Source organism: Pseudophryne corroboree, chromosome 12 (genome assembly GCF_028390025.1).
Source record: "Pseudophryne corroboree isolate aPseCor3 chromosome 12, aPseCor3.hap2, whole genome shotgun sequence".
Classification (NCBI taxonomy): domain Eukaryota; kingdom Metazoa; phylum Chordata; class Amphibia; order Anura; family Myobatrachidae; genus Pseudophryne; species Pseudophryne corroboree.
In genome coordinates this window covers 18,859,465-18,872,872 of record NC_086455.1, presented here as the reverse complement: position 1 = coordinate 18,872,872, position 13,408 = coordinate 18,859,465, and the positions used below count along the sequence as shown (strand labels likewise).

The following is a 13,408-nucleotide window of genomic DNA, read 5'->3' as shown; positions in this document are numbered from 1 at the left end:
GGGGGGGGGTGGCCCAACCTCTTGAAGGGTTAATGGTCCCATTCTCCGCGGACACTGAGCTCCTGAGGGAACTATTTGCAAGCCCAACCACGGCGAGCGTACATTCCCGCAGCACGCCACCACCCCTTACACAGAGCCAGCCGGCGTCCCGGTTAGTGGGTCGCCAGCCATTATGGCGGCATGAGGGTACAGAGGCGCGCAGCCTCTACGGGGGCGGCGGAGTCTTGGGACTCAGTACACAGTGCGGACGCATCGCTTCTGAGGGAGCGAACTGAGTCTAAGTACACTACGGGTGTACCCAGTACCCAGACTGGCATTACAGACGTAAAAGCGGATCTGACTCCATTTTAAGCATAAATATTACCTCAGCCAGTATAAAAAAGTGGGAAGACCGCGCGTCATTGATGGGGCGGGGCTTCACTATGAGCGGATCCAGCAGCTCACCAGCGCCATTTTTCTTCTGCAGTGGACACAGACACTGACTGACAAGGATGCGCAGCTCCTCCGAACAGACTCCAGATTACCTCAGTGGTACTAGGGGGTCATAGCAGGGGGGGGGGGGGGGCACTTACTATACTAAGTCCCCAATCTGGATACTTAGGTGTCTATTTACTAAGCCTTGGATGGAGATAAAAAGTCACTGTGATAAAGCACCAGCCAATCGGCTCCTAACTGCCATGTCACAGGCTGGGTTTGATAAATGACAGGAGCCGATTGGCTGGTACTTTATCTCCAGCCAAGGCTTAGTAATTAGACCCCTTAGTCTGCGACCCGGCTAAGCTTGGCATTAGCAGTAAGGACGCTGTGTGTTGGCTCCAGGCTATCTCTGTGTCTCTCTTGAAGGGCTCTTTGTGGGTTAATTGTGCTTTTTACCTGTTCCTGTGTGTGTGCTATCACTGTCACAGTATTTCAGACAAGGAGTGTGTTTCATGTAAGGCACAGTGGGGGTAATTCAGATCTGATTGCAGCAGGAAATTTGTTAGCAGTTGGGCAAAACCATGTGCACTGCAGGTGTGGCAGATGTAACGTGCAGAGAGAGAGTTAGATTTGGGTGGGTTATATAGTTTCTCTTACGTCCTAGATGATGCTGGGGACTCCGTAAGGACCATGGGGTATAGACGGGCTCCGCAGAAGACATGGGCACTATAAAGAACTTTTAGTATGGGTGTGCACTGGCTCCTCCCCCTATGCCCCTCCTCCAGACCTCAGTTAGATCTTGTGCCCAGAGGAGATAGGGTGCACTACAGGGGAGCTCTCCTGAGTTTCTCTGAATAAAGAATTTTGTTAGGTTTATTATTTTCAGGGAGCACTCTGGCAACAGGCTCCCTGCATCGTGGGACTGAGGAGAGAGAAGCAGACCTACTTAACTGATAGGCTCTGCTTCTTAGGCTACTGGACACCATTAGCTCCAGAGGGAGTCGGAACGCAGGTCTCACCCTGCAGTTCGTCCCGGAGCCACGCCGCCGTCCTCCTCGCAGAGCCGGAAGATAGTATAGGAGTATAGGAAGAAAAGAAGACTTCAAGGCGGCAGAAGACTTCAGATCTTCACTAAAGTAAGCCGCTGCGCGCCATTGCTCCCACACACTACACACACAGAACAGGCACTGATGGGTGCAGGGCGCAGGAGCAGCGCCCTGGGCAGCAATAAACCTCTGGACTGGCATTTATGGGCAATTAAGCTGCGGAGGCAGTAAATACAGTTATCCCCCGCCATTTTTTGAATATTGAAGCGGGATCGAAGCCCGCCGCTGGTGGGGGCGGAGCTTGATCCCTCAGCACTAACAGCGCCATTTTCTCCACAGAACGCTGCAGAGAAGCTGGCTCCCCGGACTCTCCCCTGCTGAACTCGGTGACAGAGGGCTGGAAAGAGAGGGGGGGGGCACGTTTATTGGCGCAGTGAGTGTATACACATGTATATATATATATATATATATATATATATATATATATATAAAAGCGCTTTCTGGGTTTATTCAAGTGTCAGTTGGCGCTGGGTGTGTGCTGGCATACTCTCTCTCTGTCTCTCCAAAGGGCCTTGTTGGGGAATTGTCCCCTTATAGTTATTCCCTGTGTGTGCGGGGGTGTCGGTACGTGCGTGTCGGCATGTCTGAAGCGGAAGGCTCGTACAAGGAGGAGGTGGAGCAGATGAGTGGTGTGTGTCCGTCGGCAACGCCGACTCATGATTGGATGGACATGTGGCATATGTTAAATGCAAGTGTGGCCTCATTACATAAGAGACTGGACAAAGCAGTCCAGGGAGAAAGCAGGGAGCCAATCCACGGATGAGACTGGGTCACAGGGCCCTTCTGGGTCTCAAAAACGTCCCCTATCCGAAATAGTAGACACTGGTACCGACACGGATTCTGACTCCAGTGTCGATGCAAAAGTACACCCAAGTGTGGCAAAAAGTATTCAGTGTATGATTATCGCAATAAAAGATGTTTTGCATATCACTGATGACCCCTCTGTCCCTGACAAGAGGGTACACATGTTTAAGGAAAAGAAACCTGAGGTAACCTTTCCCCCATCCCATGAGCTTAACAAGTTATTTGAAAAAGCTTGGGTTCTTATGGCGTATCCTTTCCCTGCACAGGACAGGGTACGTTGGGAATCCTCTCCCAGGGGGGACAAGGCTTTAACGCGCCTGTCCAAGAAGGTGGTGCTACCGTCTCCGGACACGGCAGCCCTCAAGGATCCTGCTGATCGCAGACAGGAGACTACTTTAAAGTCTATTTATGTGCATACAGGTGCTTTGCTCAGACCGACAATAGCATCGGCATGGGTATGTAGCGCAGTTGCAGCGTTGACAGATACCTTGTCAGCTGACCTGGATACCCTGGACAGGGATACCATTTCATTAACCTTAGCCCACATTAAAGACGCAGTCTTATATATGAGGGACGCTCAAAGAGACGTGGGGCTGCTGGGTTCCAGAGCCAATGCCATGGCTATTTCTGCGAGACGAGCTCTATGGACCTGCCAATGGACGGGTGATGCAGACTCAAAGAAGCATATGGAGGTTTTACCTTACAAGGGTGAAGTGTTGTTTGGGGATGGGCTCGCGGACCTGGTTTCCACAGCTACCGCGGGTAAATCTACCTTTTTACCTTTTGTTCCCCAACAGCAAAAGAAAACTCCACAGTATCAGATGCAGTCCTTTCGGTCGCATAAGTCCAGAAGAGGTCGGGGCTCCTCCTTCCTTGCCAGAGGTAAGGGTAGAGGAAAGAAAACACCTGCTTCGGCCAGTTCCAAATAGCAGAAGTCCTCCCCGGCTTCTACAAAATCCACCGCATGACGCTGGGGCTCCCCTAAGGGAGTCCGCACCAATGGGGGCACGCCTTCGACTTTTCAGCGAGATCTGGGTTCTTTCAGACGTGGATCCTTGGGCGATGGAAATTGTTTCCCAAGGCTACAAACTGGAATTCGAAGAGGTGCCCCCTCGCCGATTTTTCAAGTCGGCCTTGCCAGCTTCACTCCCGGAGAGGGAAGTAGTGTTGGCTGCAATTCAAAAGCTGTGTCATTTGCAAGTGATTGTCAAGGTTCCCCTGGTCCAACAGGGAAAAGGGTATTATTCAACCCTGTTCGTGGTCCCGAAGCCGGATGGTTCGGTCAGACCCATTTTAAATCTAAAATCCCTAAACCTTTACTTGAAAAAGTTCAAATTCAAGATGGAATCGCTCTGAGCGGTAATATCCAGCCTGGAAGGGAGGGATTTTATGGTGTCACTAGACATAAAGGATGCATACCTTCATGTCCCCATATATCCCCCTCATCAGGAGTGCCTGAGATTCGCTGTACAGGACTGTCATTACCAGTTTCAAACGTTGCCGTTTGGGCTTTCCACGGCCCCGAGGATTTTCACCAAGATAATGGCAGAGATGATGGTGATCCTGCGCAGGCAGGGAGTCACAATTATCTCATACTTGGACGATCTCCTGATAAAGGCGAGATCGAGGGATCAATTGCTGAAGGGCGTGTCGCTCTCCCTGAGAGTGCTGCAACAGCACGGTTGGATCCTCAATCTGCCAAAGTCACAATTGGTTCCAACGACTCGACTATCATTCCTAGGCATGATTCTGGACACAGAACAAAAGAGGGTTTTTCTCCCATTGGGAAAAGCCCAGGATCTCCAGAACATGGTCAGAGACCTGCTAAAACCAAAAAGAGTGTCTGTTCATCAATGCACTCGAGTTCTGGGAAAGATGGTGGCAGCCTACGAGGCTATCCCCTTCAGCAGGTTTCATGCGAGGACTTTTCAGTGGGACCTTCTGGACAAGTGGTCCGGGTCCCATCTACAAATACATCAGAAAATAACCCTGTCCCCCAGGGCCAGGGTGTCTCTCCTGTGGTGGCTGCAGAGTGCTCACCTTCTAGAGGGTCGCAAGTTCGGCATTCAGGACTGGGTTCTGGTGACCACGGACGCGAGCCTCCGAGGATGGGGAGCAGTCGCACAAGGAAGAAATTTTCAGGGACTACACATCAACATACTGGAATTGAGGGCCATATACAACGGCCTATGACAAGCGGAGAATCTTCTTCGCGACCTACCGGTTCTGATTCAATCAGACAATGTCACAGCCGTGGCTCATGTAAACCGCCAAGGCGGGACAAGGAGCAGAATGGCGATGGCGGAGGCCACCAGGATTCTTCGCTGGGTGGAAAATCACGTAAGCGCTCTGTCAGCTGTCTTCATTCCGGGAGTGGACAACTGGGAAGCAGACTTTCAAGCAGACACGATCTCCATCCAGGAGAGTGGAGACTTCATCAAGAAGTTTTTGCAGAGATAACAAGTCTCTGGGGAATTCCTCAAATAGACATGATGGCGTCACGCCTCAACAAGAAGCTTCGGAGGTATTGTGCCAGGTCCCGGGACCCTCAGGCACTAGTAGTAGACGCCCTGGTTAATCCATGGGTGTTTCAGTTGGTCTATGTGTTTCCTCCTCTTCCTCTCATCACAAAAATATTGAAAATCATAAGACGAAAAAGAGTACCGACGATACTCATTGTTCCAGATTGGCCTCGAAGGGCCTGGTACTCAGATCTTCAGGAAATGCTCACAGAAGATCCGTGGCCTCTTCCTCTCAGGGAGGACCTGTTGCAGCAGGGGCCATGCGTGTTATTATTATTATTATTATTATTATTATTATTATTATTATATTTTATTTATAGGGCGCCACAAGTGTTTCGCAGCGCCGTACAAAGGACAGTACAGGGAGACAAAACTTAGCATAACAGTAAATAAATAACAAAAATGGAGTGCAGGTAACAAAGAGCAACACAATTCTCAAAACATAATACAGCTTAGATGTAAGTAGCGAAGGAGTAATCATTCTACTACTTGGGGCTGGCGGCCATAGATAGAGATGAGCCTTTACCAGCAGGAGAGAAAGCAGGTAAAGATGGTCGCTGAGTGAAATGTGTCAAGAAGAGGGTTTAGACAAGAGGAAAGAGGGCCCTGCTCTGAAGAGCTAACAATCTAGTGGGGAGGGGCAACAGACAGATGACATGAGGTGCAAGCAGGTAGAAGCCTGATGGTGGTATGCGAGCAAAGCAGAGATGTCCAAGGCATGGGGCAGGGGGATGGAGGAGCAGCCTAAGGACTAGGTTATGCATTGGAGGGGTACGCTTTGATGAATAGGTGGGTTTTCAATGCCCGTTTGAAGCTTTGCAAGGTCGGGTAGAGTCTAATGGAGCGGGGGAGCGCATTCCACTGAAGGGGTGCAGCACGGGCAAAATCCTGAACTCGTGCATGGGAAGCAGTGACCAAGGCAGAGGAGAGGCGACGGTCATCAGCCGACCGTAGTGGGCGGGAGGGAGTATGAAGGGAGAGGAGGTTGGAGATGCAGGGAGCAGTGGAATTATAGATGGCCTTGTATGTGAGGGTGAGGAGTTTGAAGAGGATTCTGTAGGGGAATGGGAGCCAGTGTAGATTTTGTTGAAGGGGAGTGGCAGAAGTGGAGCGGCGGGAGAGGAAGATGAGCCTAGCTGCAGAGTTGAGGACAGATTGGAGGGGAGCGATGTGGGAGCAAGTGAGGCCAGTGAGGAGCACATTGCAGTAGTCAAGTCGTGAGATGACCAGTGAGTGGATGATAAGTTTAGTTGCACTCTGGGAGAGAAATGGCCTGATGCGAGCAATGTTGCGTAGCTGGAACCGACAAGCTTGCGCCAGAGCTTGGATGTAGGGTGCAAAGGAGAGGGAGGAGTCAAGAGTGACGCCCAGGCAGCGGAGTTGGGGAACGGGGGAGATGATAGTGTTGTCAACAGTGATAGAGATGTTTGTAGGGGGTGTTGCTCTGGCTGGGGGAAAGATAATAAGTTCAGTTTTATCCATGTTGAGCTTCAGAGAGCGCTCAGACATCCAGGAGGAGATGGCAGAGAGGCAGCTGGAGACCTGAGAGAGGACAGAGGGGGACAGATCAGGAGAGGAGAGGTAGAGTTGTGTGTCATCAGCATATAGGTGGTTTTGAAGGCCAAAGGAGTTAATGAGCGCACCCAGGGAAGAGGTGTAGAGGGAGAACAGAAGGGGGCCTAGGACAGAACCCTGAGAGACACCAACAGGAAGGATGGAAGGGTGTGAGGTGGTTCCGGAGGCAGACACAGAGAAGGAGCGGTTAGTGAGGTATGAGGTAAACCAGTCAAGGACGGTGCTAGAGAGGCCAACATTTTGGAGTGTGCGGAGGAGGAGAGGGTGATCCACGGTGTCAAAGGCAGCAGAGAGGTCCAGAAGGATGAGCAAAGAGAAGTGGCCCTTGGATTTGGCCGAAAGCAGGTCACTGGTGACTTTCACCAGGGCAGTCTCGGTGGAGTGGAGTGGGCGAAAGCCAGATTGTAGTGGATCAAGGATGGAGTGGTCAGAGAGGTAGCTTGTGAGACGGCTGTAGACCAGTCGTTCAAGTAGTTTGGAGGCGAAAGGGAGAAGAGAGATTGGACGGTAGCTAGTGAGTGATGAAGGGTCGAGGTTGGCTTTTTTGAGAATAGGGGACACCAGAGCATGTTTGAATGGTGAGGGAAAGATGCCAGTAGAGAGCGATAGGTTAAAGAGGTGAGCAAGGTGGGAGCATGCAGAGGGGGGGAGGGAGCGGAGAAGACGGGAGGGGAGGGGGTCCAAGTGGCAGGTTGTGGGGGGAGAGGATAAGATGAGGGAGTGGACTTCCTTGTCTGAGGTGGGACGGAAGCAGGACAGAGTGGGGTAGATGGACGGGAGGGATGGTGGGAGCAGGGGGGCAGCAGAGGGGTGACGGGAGGAGATGTAATTTTGAATATCCTCAATTTTGGAGATGAAGAAGGAGGCAAAGTCAGTGGGAGTGAGGGAAGAGGGGAGGGGAGGAGGAGGGGGGCGAAGGAGAGTGTTCCAAGACTTACCACGGTTACGTTTGACGGCATGGCGGTTGAACGCCGAATCCTAGCTGGGAAAGGTATTCCGGAGGAAGTCATCCCTACTCTGATAAAGGCTAGGAAGGAGGTGACGGCAAAGCATTTATCACCGTATCTGGAATAAGTATGTATCTTGGTGTGAAGCCAAGAATGCTCCTACGGAAGATTTCCATCTGGGCCGGTTTCTCCACTTTCTACAGACAGGAGTGGATATGGGCCTGAAGTTAGGCTCCAATAAGCTACAGATTTCGGCCCTACCTATATTCTTTCATAGGGATATGGCTTCTCTCCCGGAAGTCCAGACTTTTGTGAAGGGAGTGCTGCACATCCAGCCCCCCTTTGTGGCACCGTGGGACCTTAACGTGGTGTTAAGTTTCCTGAAATCTCACTGGTTGAGCCTCTTCAAACGGTTGAATTAAAATTTCTCACGTGGAAGGTGGTCATGTTATTAGCCTTGGCATCTGCAAGGCGGGTGTCCGAATTTGCGGCCTTGTCTCACAAGAGCCCCTATTTGATTTTCCATGTGGATAGACCAGAGTTGAGGACTCGTCCTCAATTTTTACCTAAGGTGGTTTCTTCATTTCATATGAACCAACCTATTGTGGTGCCTGTGGCTACGGGGGACTGAGAGGACTCCAAGTCCCTGGATGTGGTCAGGGCCTTAAAGATTTATGTAGCTAGGACGGCTAGGGTTAGGAAAACAGAAGCACTGTTTGTCCTGTATGCAGCCAACAAGGTTGGCGCTCCTGCTTCTAAGCAGACTATTGCTCGCTGGATCTGTAACACGATTCAGCAGGCTCATTCTACGGCTGGATTGCCTTTACCTAATTCAGTAAAGGCCCATTCCACTAGGAAGGTGGGCTCTTCTTGGGCGGCTGCCCGAGGCGTCTCGGCATTACAGCTTTGCCGAGCAGCTACTTGGTCGGGTTCAAACACTTTTGCAAAATTCTACAAGTTTGATACCCTGGCTGATGAGGACCTCGCGTTTGCTCAGTCGGTGCTGCAGAGTCATACGCACTCTCCCGCCCGATTGGGAGCTTTGGTATAAACCCCATGGTCCTTACGGAGTCCCCAGCATCCTCTAGGACGTAAGAGAAAATAAGATTTTAAACCTACCGGTAAATCTTTTTCTCCTAGTCCGTAGAGGATGCTGGGCGCCCGTCCCAGTGCGGTCTAAATCTGCAAGACTTGTATATAGTTGTTGCTTACATAAGGGTTATGTTACAGTTGGAATCGGTCTTTGACTGATACTGTTTTTTGTTCATACTGTTAACTAGTTGCGTATATTCCAAGTTATATGGTATGATTGGTGTGGGCTGGTATGAATCTTGCCCTTAGATTTACAAAATCCTTTCCTCGTATTGTCCATCTCCTCTGGGCACAGTTCTCTAACTGAGGTCTGGAGGAGGGGCATAGGGGGAGGAGCCAGTGCACACCCATACTAAAAGCTCTTTATAGTGCCCATGTCTCCTGCGGAGCCCGTCTATACCCCATGGTCCTTACGGAGTCCCCAGCATCCTCTACGGACTAGGAGAAAAAGATTTACCGGTAGGTTTAAAATCTTATTTTTTGTGCAGGGTAAATATTGGCTACTTTATTTTTACACTGCAATTTAGAATTCAGTTTGAACACCCCACCCAAATCTAACTCTCTGTGCACATGTTATATCTGCCCCACCTGCAGTCCACATGGGGGGTAATTCCAAGTTGATCGCAGCAGGAATTTAGTTAGCAATTGGGCAAAACCATGGCCCTCATTCCGAGTTGTTCGCTCGCAAGCTGCTTTTAGCAGCTTTACACACGCTAAGCCACCGCCTACTGGGAGTGAATCTTAGCATAGTAAAATTGCGAACGAAAGATTAGCAGAATTGCGAATAGACACTTCTTAGCAGTTTCTGAGTAGCTCCACACTTACTCGGCATCTGCGATCAGTTCAGTCAGTTTCGTTCCTGGTTTGACGTCACAAACACACCTAGCGTTCGGCCAGACACTCTCCCGTTTCTTCAGACACTCCCGCGTTTTTCCCAGAAACGGCAGCGTTTTTTCACACACACCCATAAAACAGCCAGTTTCCGCCCAGAAACACCCACTTCCTGTCAATCACATTACGATCGCCAGAACGAAGAAAAAAACTTGTAATGCCGTGAGTAAAATTCCTAACTGCATAGCAAATTTACTTGGCGCAGTCGCAGTGCGAACATTGCGCATGCGCAATTAGCGGAAAATCGCTGCGATGCCAAGCACCTCAATTGTGCTCTATGTTAGATTGCAGTGGTTATTATAATTATTCAGACTAGCAGTGCTTGGTATTGTAGAGTGTGCATCTGCACTATATTTTCTCTTCTTTTTTTTTTGGGAACTACAAGTCTCAGCGTGATAGCACCTGCAAAATCGTCCACCTCTGAGGTACTAATGAAGTCAGCGGTTCCCAAACTCAGTCCTCAAGTGGAGCACTAACGGTCCATGTTTTAAGTATATCCATGGCTCAACGCAGATGGTATAATCAAACAATGAGGTACAAATTAAGGCACCTGTGCTCAAGTATGGATATTGTTACAACCTGGACTGTAACGGCGGACTCTAGAAAACGCCGGAGTAGCTGGTATATGTCGTATACCAGTTGTTCCCAAACATGGTGCTCAAGGCGCCCTAACAGCACAGGTGGCTTAATTAGTACATCAGTGGTTGATTATACCACCTGTGCACATCATGCATGAACAGCCTTAAAACATGGAACTGTTATGGTGCCTTGATGACCGAGTTTGTCAAAGTCTGTCATATACAATAGTGATCAATACTTATTGTCAGGCACAATGACTGATAGTTACTATGTCCTGTAGGAGGGGGGTGTGAGGGGTGTAGGCTGATACACGTAAAGGTCCCAAGCTGGCGCTGTCACTGGGAGAGGGGGGTGTAGCCAGTACAGAAGCCCACCAGGCAGGCACAGAATCAGGGCAGGGGGGGAGAATGGATGCAGCCAGCAAGCTGCAGAATTAAGGGTTGCATTCCAGAGGGGAGTGAAATTGATCAGCTACAGGGAGACAGGAGAGGGAAAGGGAGGTGCCTGTGGACTGGGGCTGACTCACAGTGCACTTCAGCTGCGTGCAGAGGGACTATCTAGCTGGAGGTGTGAGGAGTTCGTTCTAGGAACACAGAGAAGCCTGGACCTGGGACCTCCATGCAGCGGTGTCAGGACAGTATCCTACTGCCAGCGGCAGGACCTGCTGCCCCCTATGTACCCACTCCCACACCAGGGAAACCACTTGGATTCTAAAAAGTTTTGTTACTTTGTTGCCATTTTTTATTTATTTATTTTTACAAACAAGGAATTAATCCCTGTGTGCTGGGATTCCGCCCCCTGTGCTGTCAGCCTGGGAGCTGCTGCTGCTGCTGATTCTGCTCTGAAGGTAAGTCACTGCTTTGTGTTTCTGATTATAATGCTAATTAATCTCTCCTGTTGTTACATGGCTCATACAGCCTGGTGACAGATTCCTTTGTGCTGGTTCTGGAAATCCCATTGACGAATAGAGGTTTTGAGTTATTGGGGGATAAAAAAAAAGCTCCGCAGGAGTTGGGTTACCCCCTTTGAATAACACAGCAAGAGACAATTATTGTGATCTCTTTTGTGCCTCTAAGACTGTATAATGGTTACAGACTTGGGAAAACTTCCTTAAAGTAAGTGTGTGTGTGTGTGTGTGTGTGTGTGTGTGTGTGTGTGTGTGTGTGTGTGAAAAAAAAAAAAATATATATATATTATTCGTGTTATTTGGGGCTGATCACTAGGTGCTCGCTAAGTCATGCAATGCCGGTATTCACGCAGTTGGCCGATGTTGGAAGCGCTGAACTTGCGTCCGAACCTTGCAGCGCATGCGTCCCAATGATTACCGACGCAGAGCGAATTTGGACACGAACCGTGGATTTCAATGGGCGTTCCAGAACGTTCCTGGGGGGTGGCTAGCCAGGTGCAGTCGCGTTGCGGTCAGCTACTACGTTTTTGCCACAGTTGCACTGACACCGGTGGCCATGTTCAGATGGAGATCCTGCATCTCCCCAGGGCTGGCGCAAAGTTTGACAGCGCGACCAAAGGTGCATCATAATAAGCACTGCAACGGATTTTGTCTCAGTAGTTAGACCGTTGGCTGAGACATTGTCACCTCCGAATCGAGCCCCAGCTACACATGTTCTGTGGTTTCCCTGACAGATGTTGCTGCGACAGGCAGAGATATTGCACAGCCTGGGAATAATTCTGTCACATGTTATTTGGTGTCACAGAGAAGAGTCGCTAGCTGGCACTTTAGGGGTTAGCACACAGGTGTAATGTTGCCATGTAAAGCTTGGGTACCGTGCGTGGATGGTACGCATTGACTGCTTCTGTTTTTGGACTTTGGCGCGTTTGGATTGAAGCGTTTTTGCTACGCAACCTTATTTGAATACATTACACCCCAGAGTCATATTCTTAAATTGTGCTGTCCGGTTCTATTGTGAACTGTAAAATACATTGGAGCCACAAGGCACTGAGTCCAGAGCTGTGACAGTGATGGAGGGGTGAACCTGGACCTATATTATTAATAAGTCTTGTCTGAATCAAAAGTGAGAATGATTGAATAATAATATTGGCCAGATCACCTGATCAGAAGCCTCACTCACTTACTGGCTGTCTAGCTATAAGGGTTGGATTCCCGGGTCACTGGTCCGAGTTGAACCATTTCCACCAATACCCCTTTCAGATGTACAGAGCCGGGTCGCACTGGGAATTTGTACACGGGTGAGACCCGGCTTCAGACCCCTTTCAGACTTGCTGTCCGACCTGGCATATTGCCGGGTTGGTGACGTCATTGCCGACGCTACAGGCGTCGTCGCTTGGAGATGTCCTCTTCAAGCACCACCCCTTCCTATGCAGAGAACGGGTGTCTGGTTCACTTTGACCCGGCTTACCTGGTCACGCTGCATGCATCCCAGGTCGATTCCGGCTTCAACACAGGTCGCGACCTGGGATGACATGCCGGGACGCTCAACTAGGAATATTGCTTTAGGACCCTTCCAGATTAAGCAAAATCCTGGGTTGATGTGCAATAACCCAGGACATTTTTGCTAGTCTGAAAGGGGTATGACAAAGATACCAGGTACACGTGCAATAACCCAGGATTGTCTTGACAATAGAAAAGGGGTATTACATACAGCCCCAGCCATATTATTAACTTATCACTTATACCCCTTTCAGACTACAGAAATAACTCTGGTTGAGCGACTCGGCATTTCATGCAGTGTGACAGGTCTGACCCAGGTTATCCAACCCGGGACTTAGAAAACGGCACTGATTGGAGCTTCCTGGGATTCTCTAATAGTCCCCACCCCTCCTGTTTGTGACCTCATCTTTGTGAGCCTGAAAAAGGCCATTTTTGATGAGATCCATAGATTTTTCAGGGCTGATCTGGGTTCTGTGTGAACTGGGAATAACTTGGGTTGAAGGTGCAATGTGAAAGAGGTATAAATCTACAATAGCCACTTAATGGCAGTCTCATCTACTGACCTTGGCCACTTGGGGCTCCATTTAAGAATGAGCCATCTCAGTGGCGGAACTAGCGAGCGATGGACCCAGGTGCAACAAAATGCTTTGGTCCCCCCCCCCCCCCATCTCGTCCAAGTCCAGCCCCTCACCCCCAACTTCAAATGAGGAATTCCTTGCATGCTCGCGTATAAGATAGATCAGGGGTTCTCAAACTCGGTCCTCAGGACCCCACACAGTGCATGTTTTGCAGGTAACCCAGAAGGTGCCCAGGTGTATTAATTACTCACAGACACATTTTTTAAAGGTCCACAGGTGGAGCTAATTATTTCACTTGTGATTCTGTGAGGAGACCTGCAAAACATGCACAGTGTGGGGTCCTGAGGACCGAGTTTGAGAACCTGTGAGATAGAGGGATAGGTAGAGATATATTATTTAAAAAAGGGATTGCTGGCCACACAGGTGTAGATCTGGTGAGGGCCAGGGAAATGGATAACTAGCAACAGTGCCGTAACTAGACCTTTTAGCG

The 13,408-nt window shown here is 49.7% G+C and overlaps 1 protein-coding gene across 2 annotated transcripts in view; it reads left to right on the top strand.

Annotated features, from left to right (window-relative positions):
• The first annotated feature begins 10,356 nt into the window (after positions 1-10,356).
• ADAMTSL4 (ADAMTS like 4) overlaps positions 10,357-13,408 on the top strand; it is a 195,848-nt gene continuing 192,796 nt past the window's right edge. Inside the window, exon 1 of one of the 2 annotated variants that reach the window (XM_063947137.1) lies at positions 10,357-10,780. The gene's annotated coding sequence lies outside the window, so the exon portion shown is untranslated. The remainder of the gene's footprint in view (positions 10,781-13,408) is intronic. The other variant, XM_063947136.1, reaches the window with a different exon arrangement.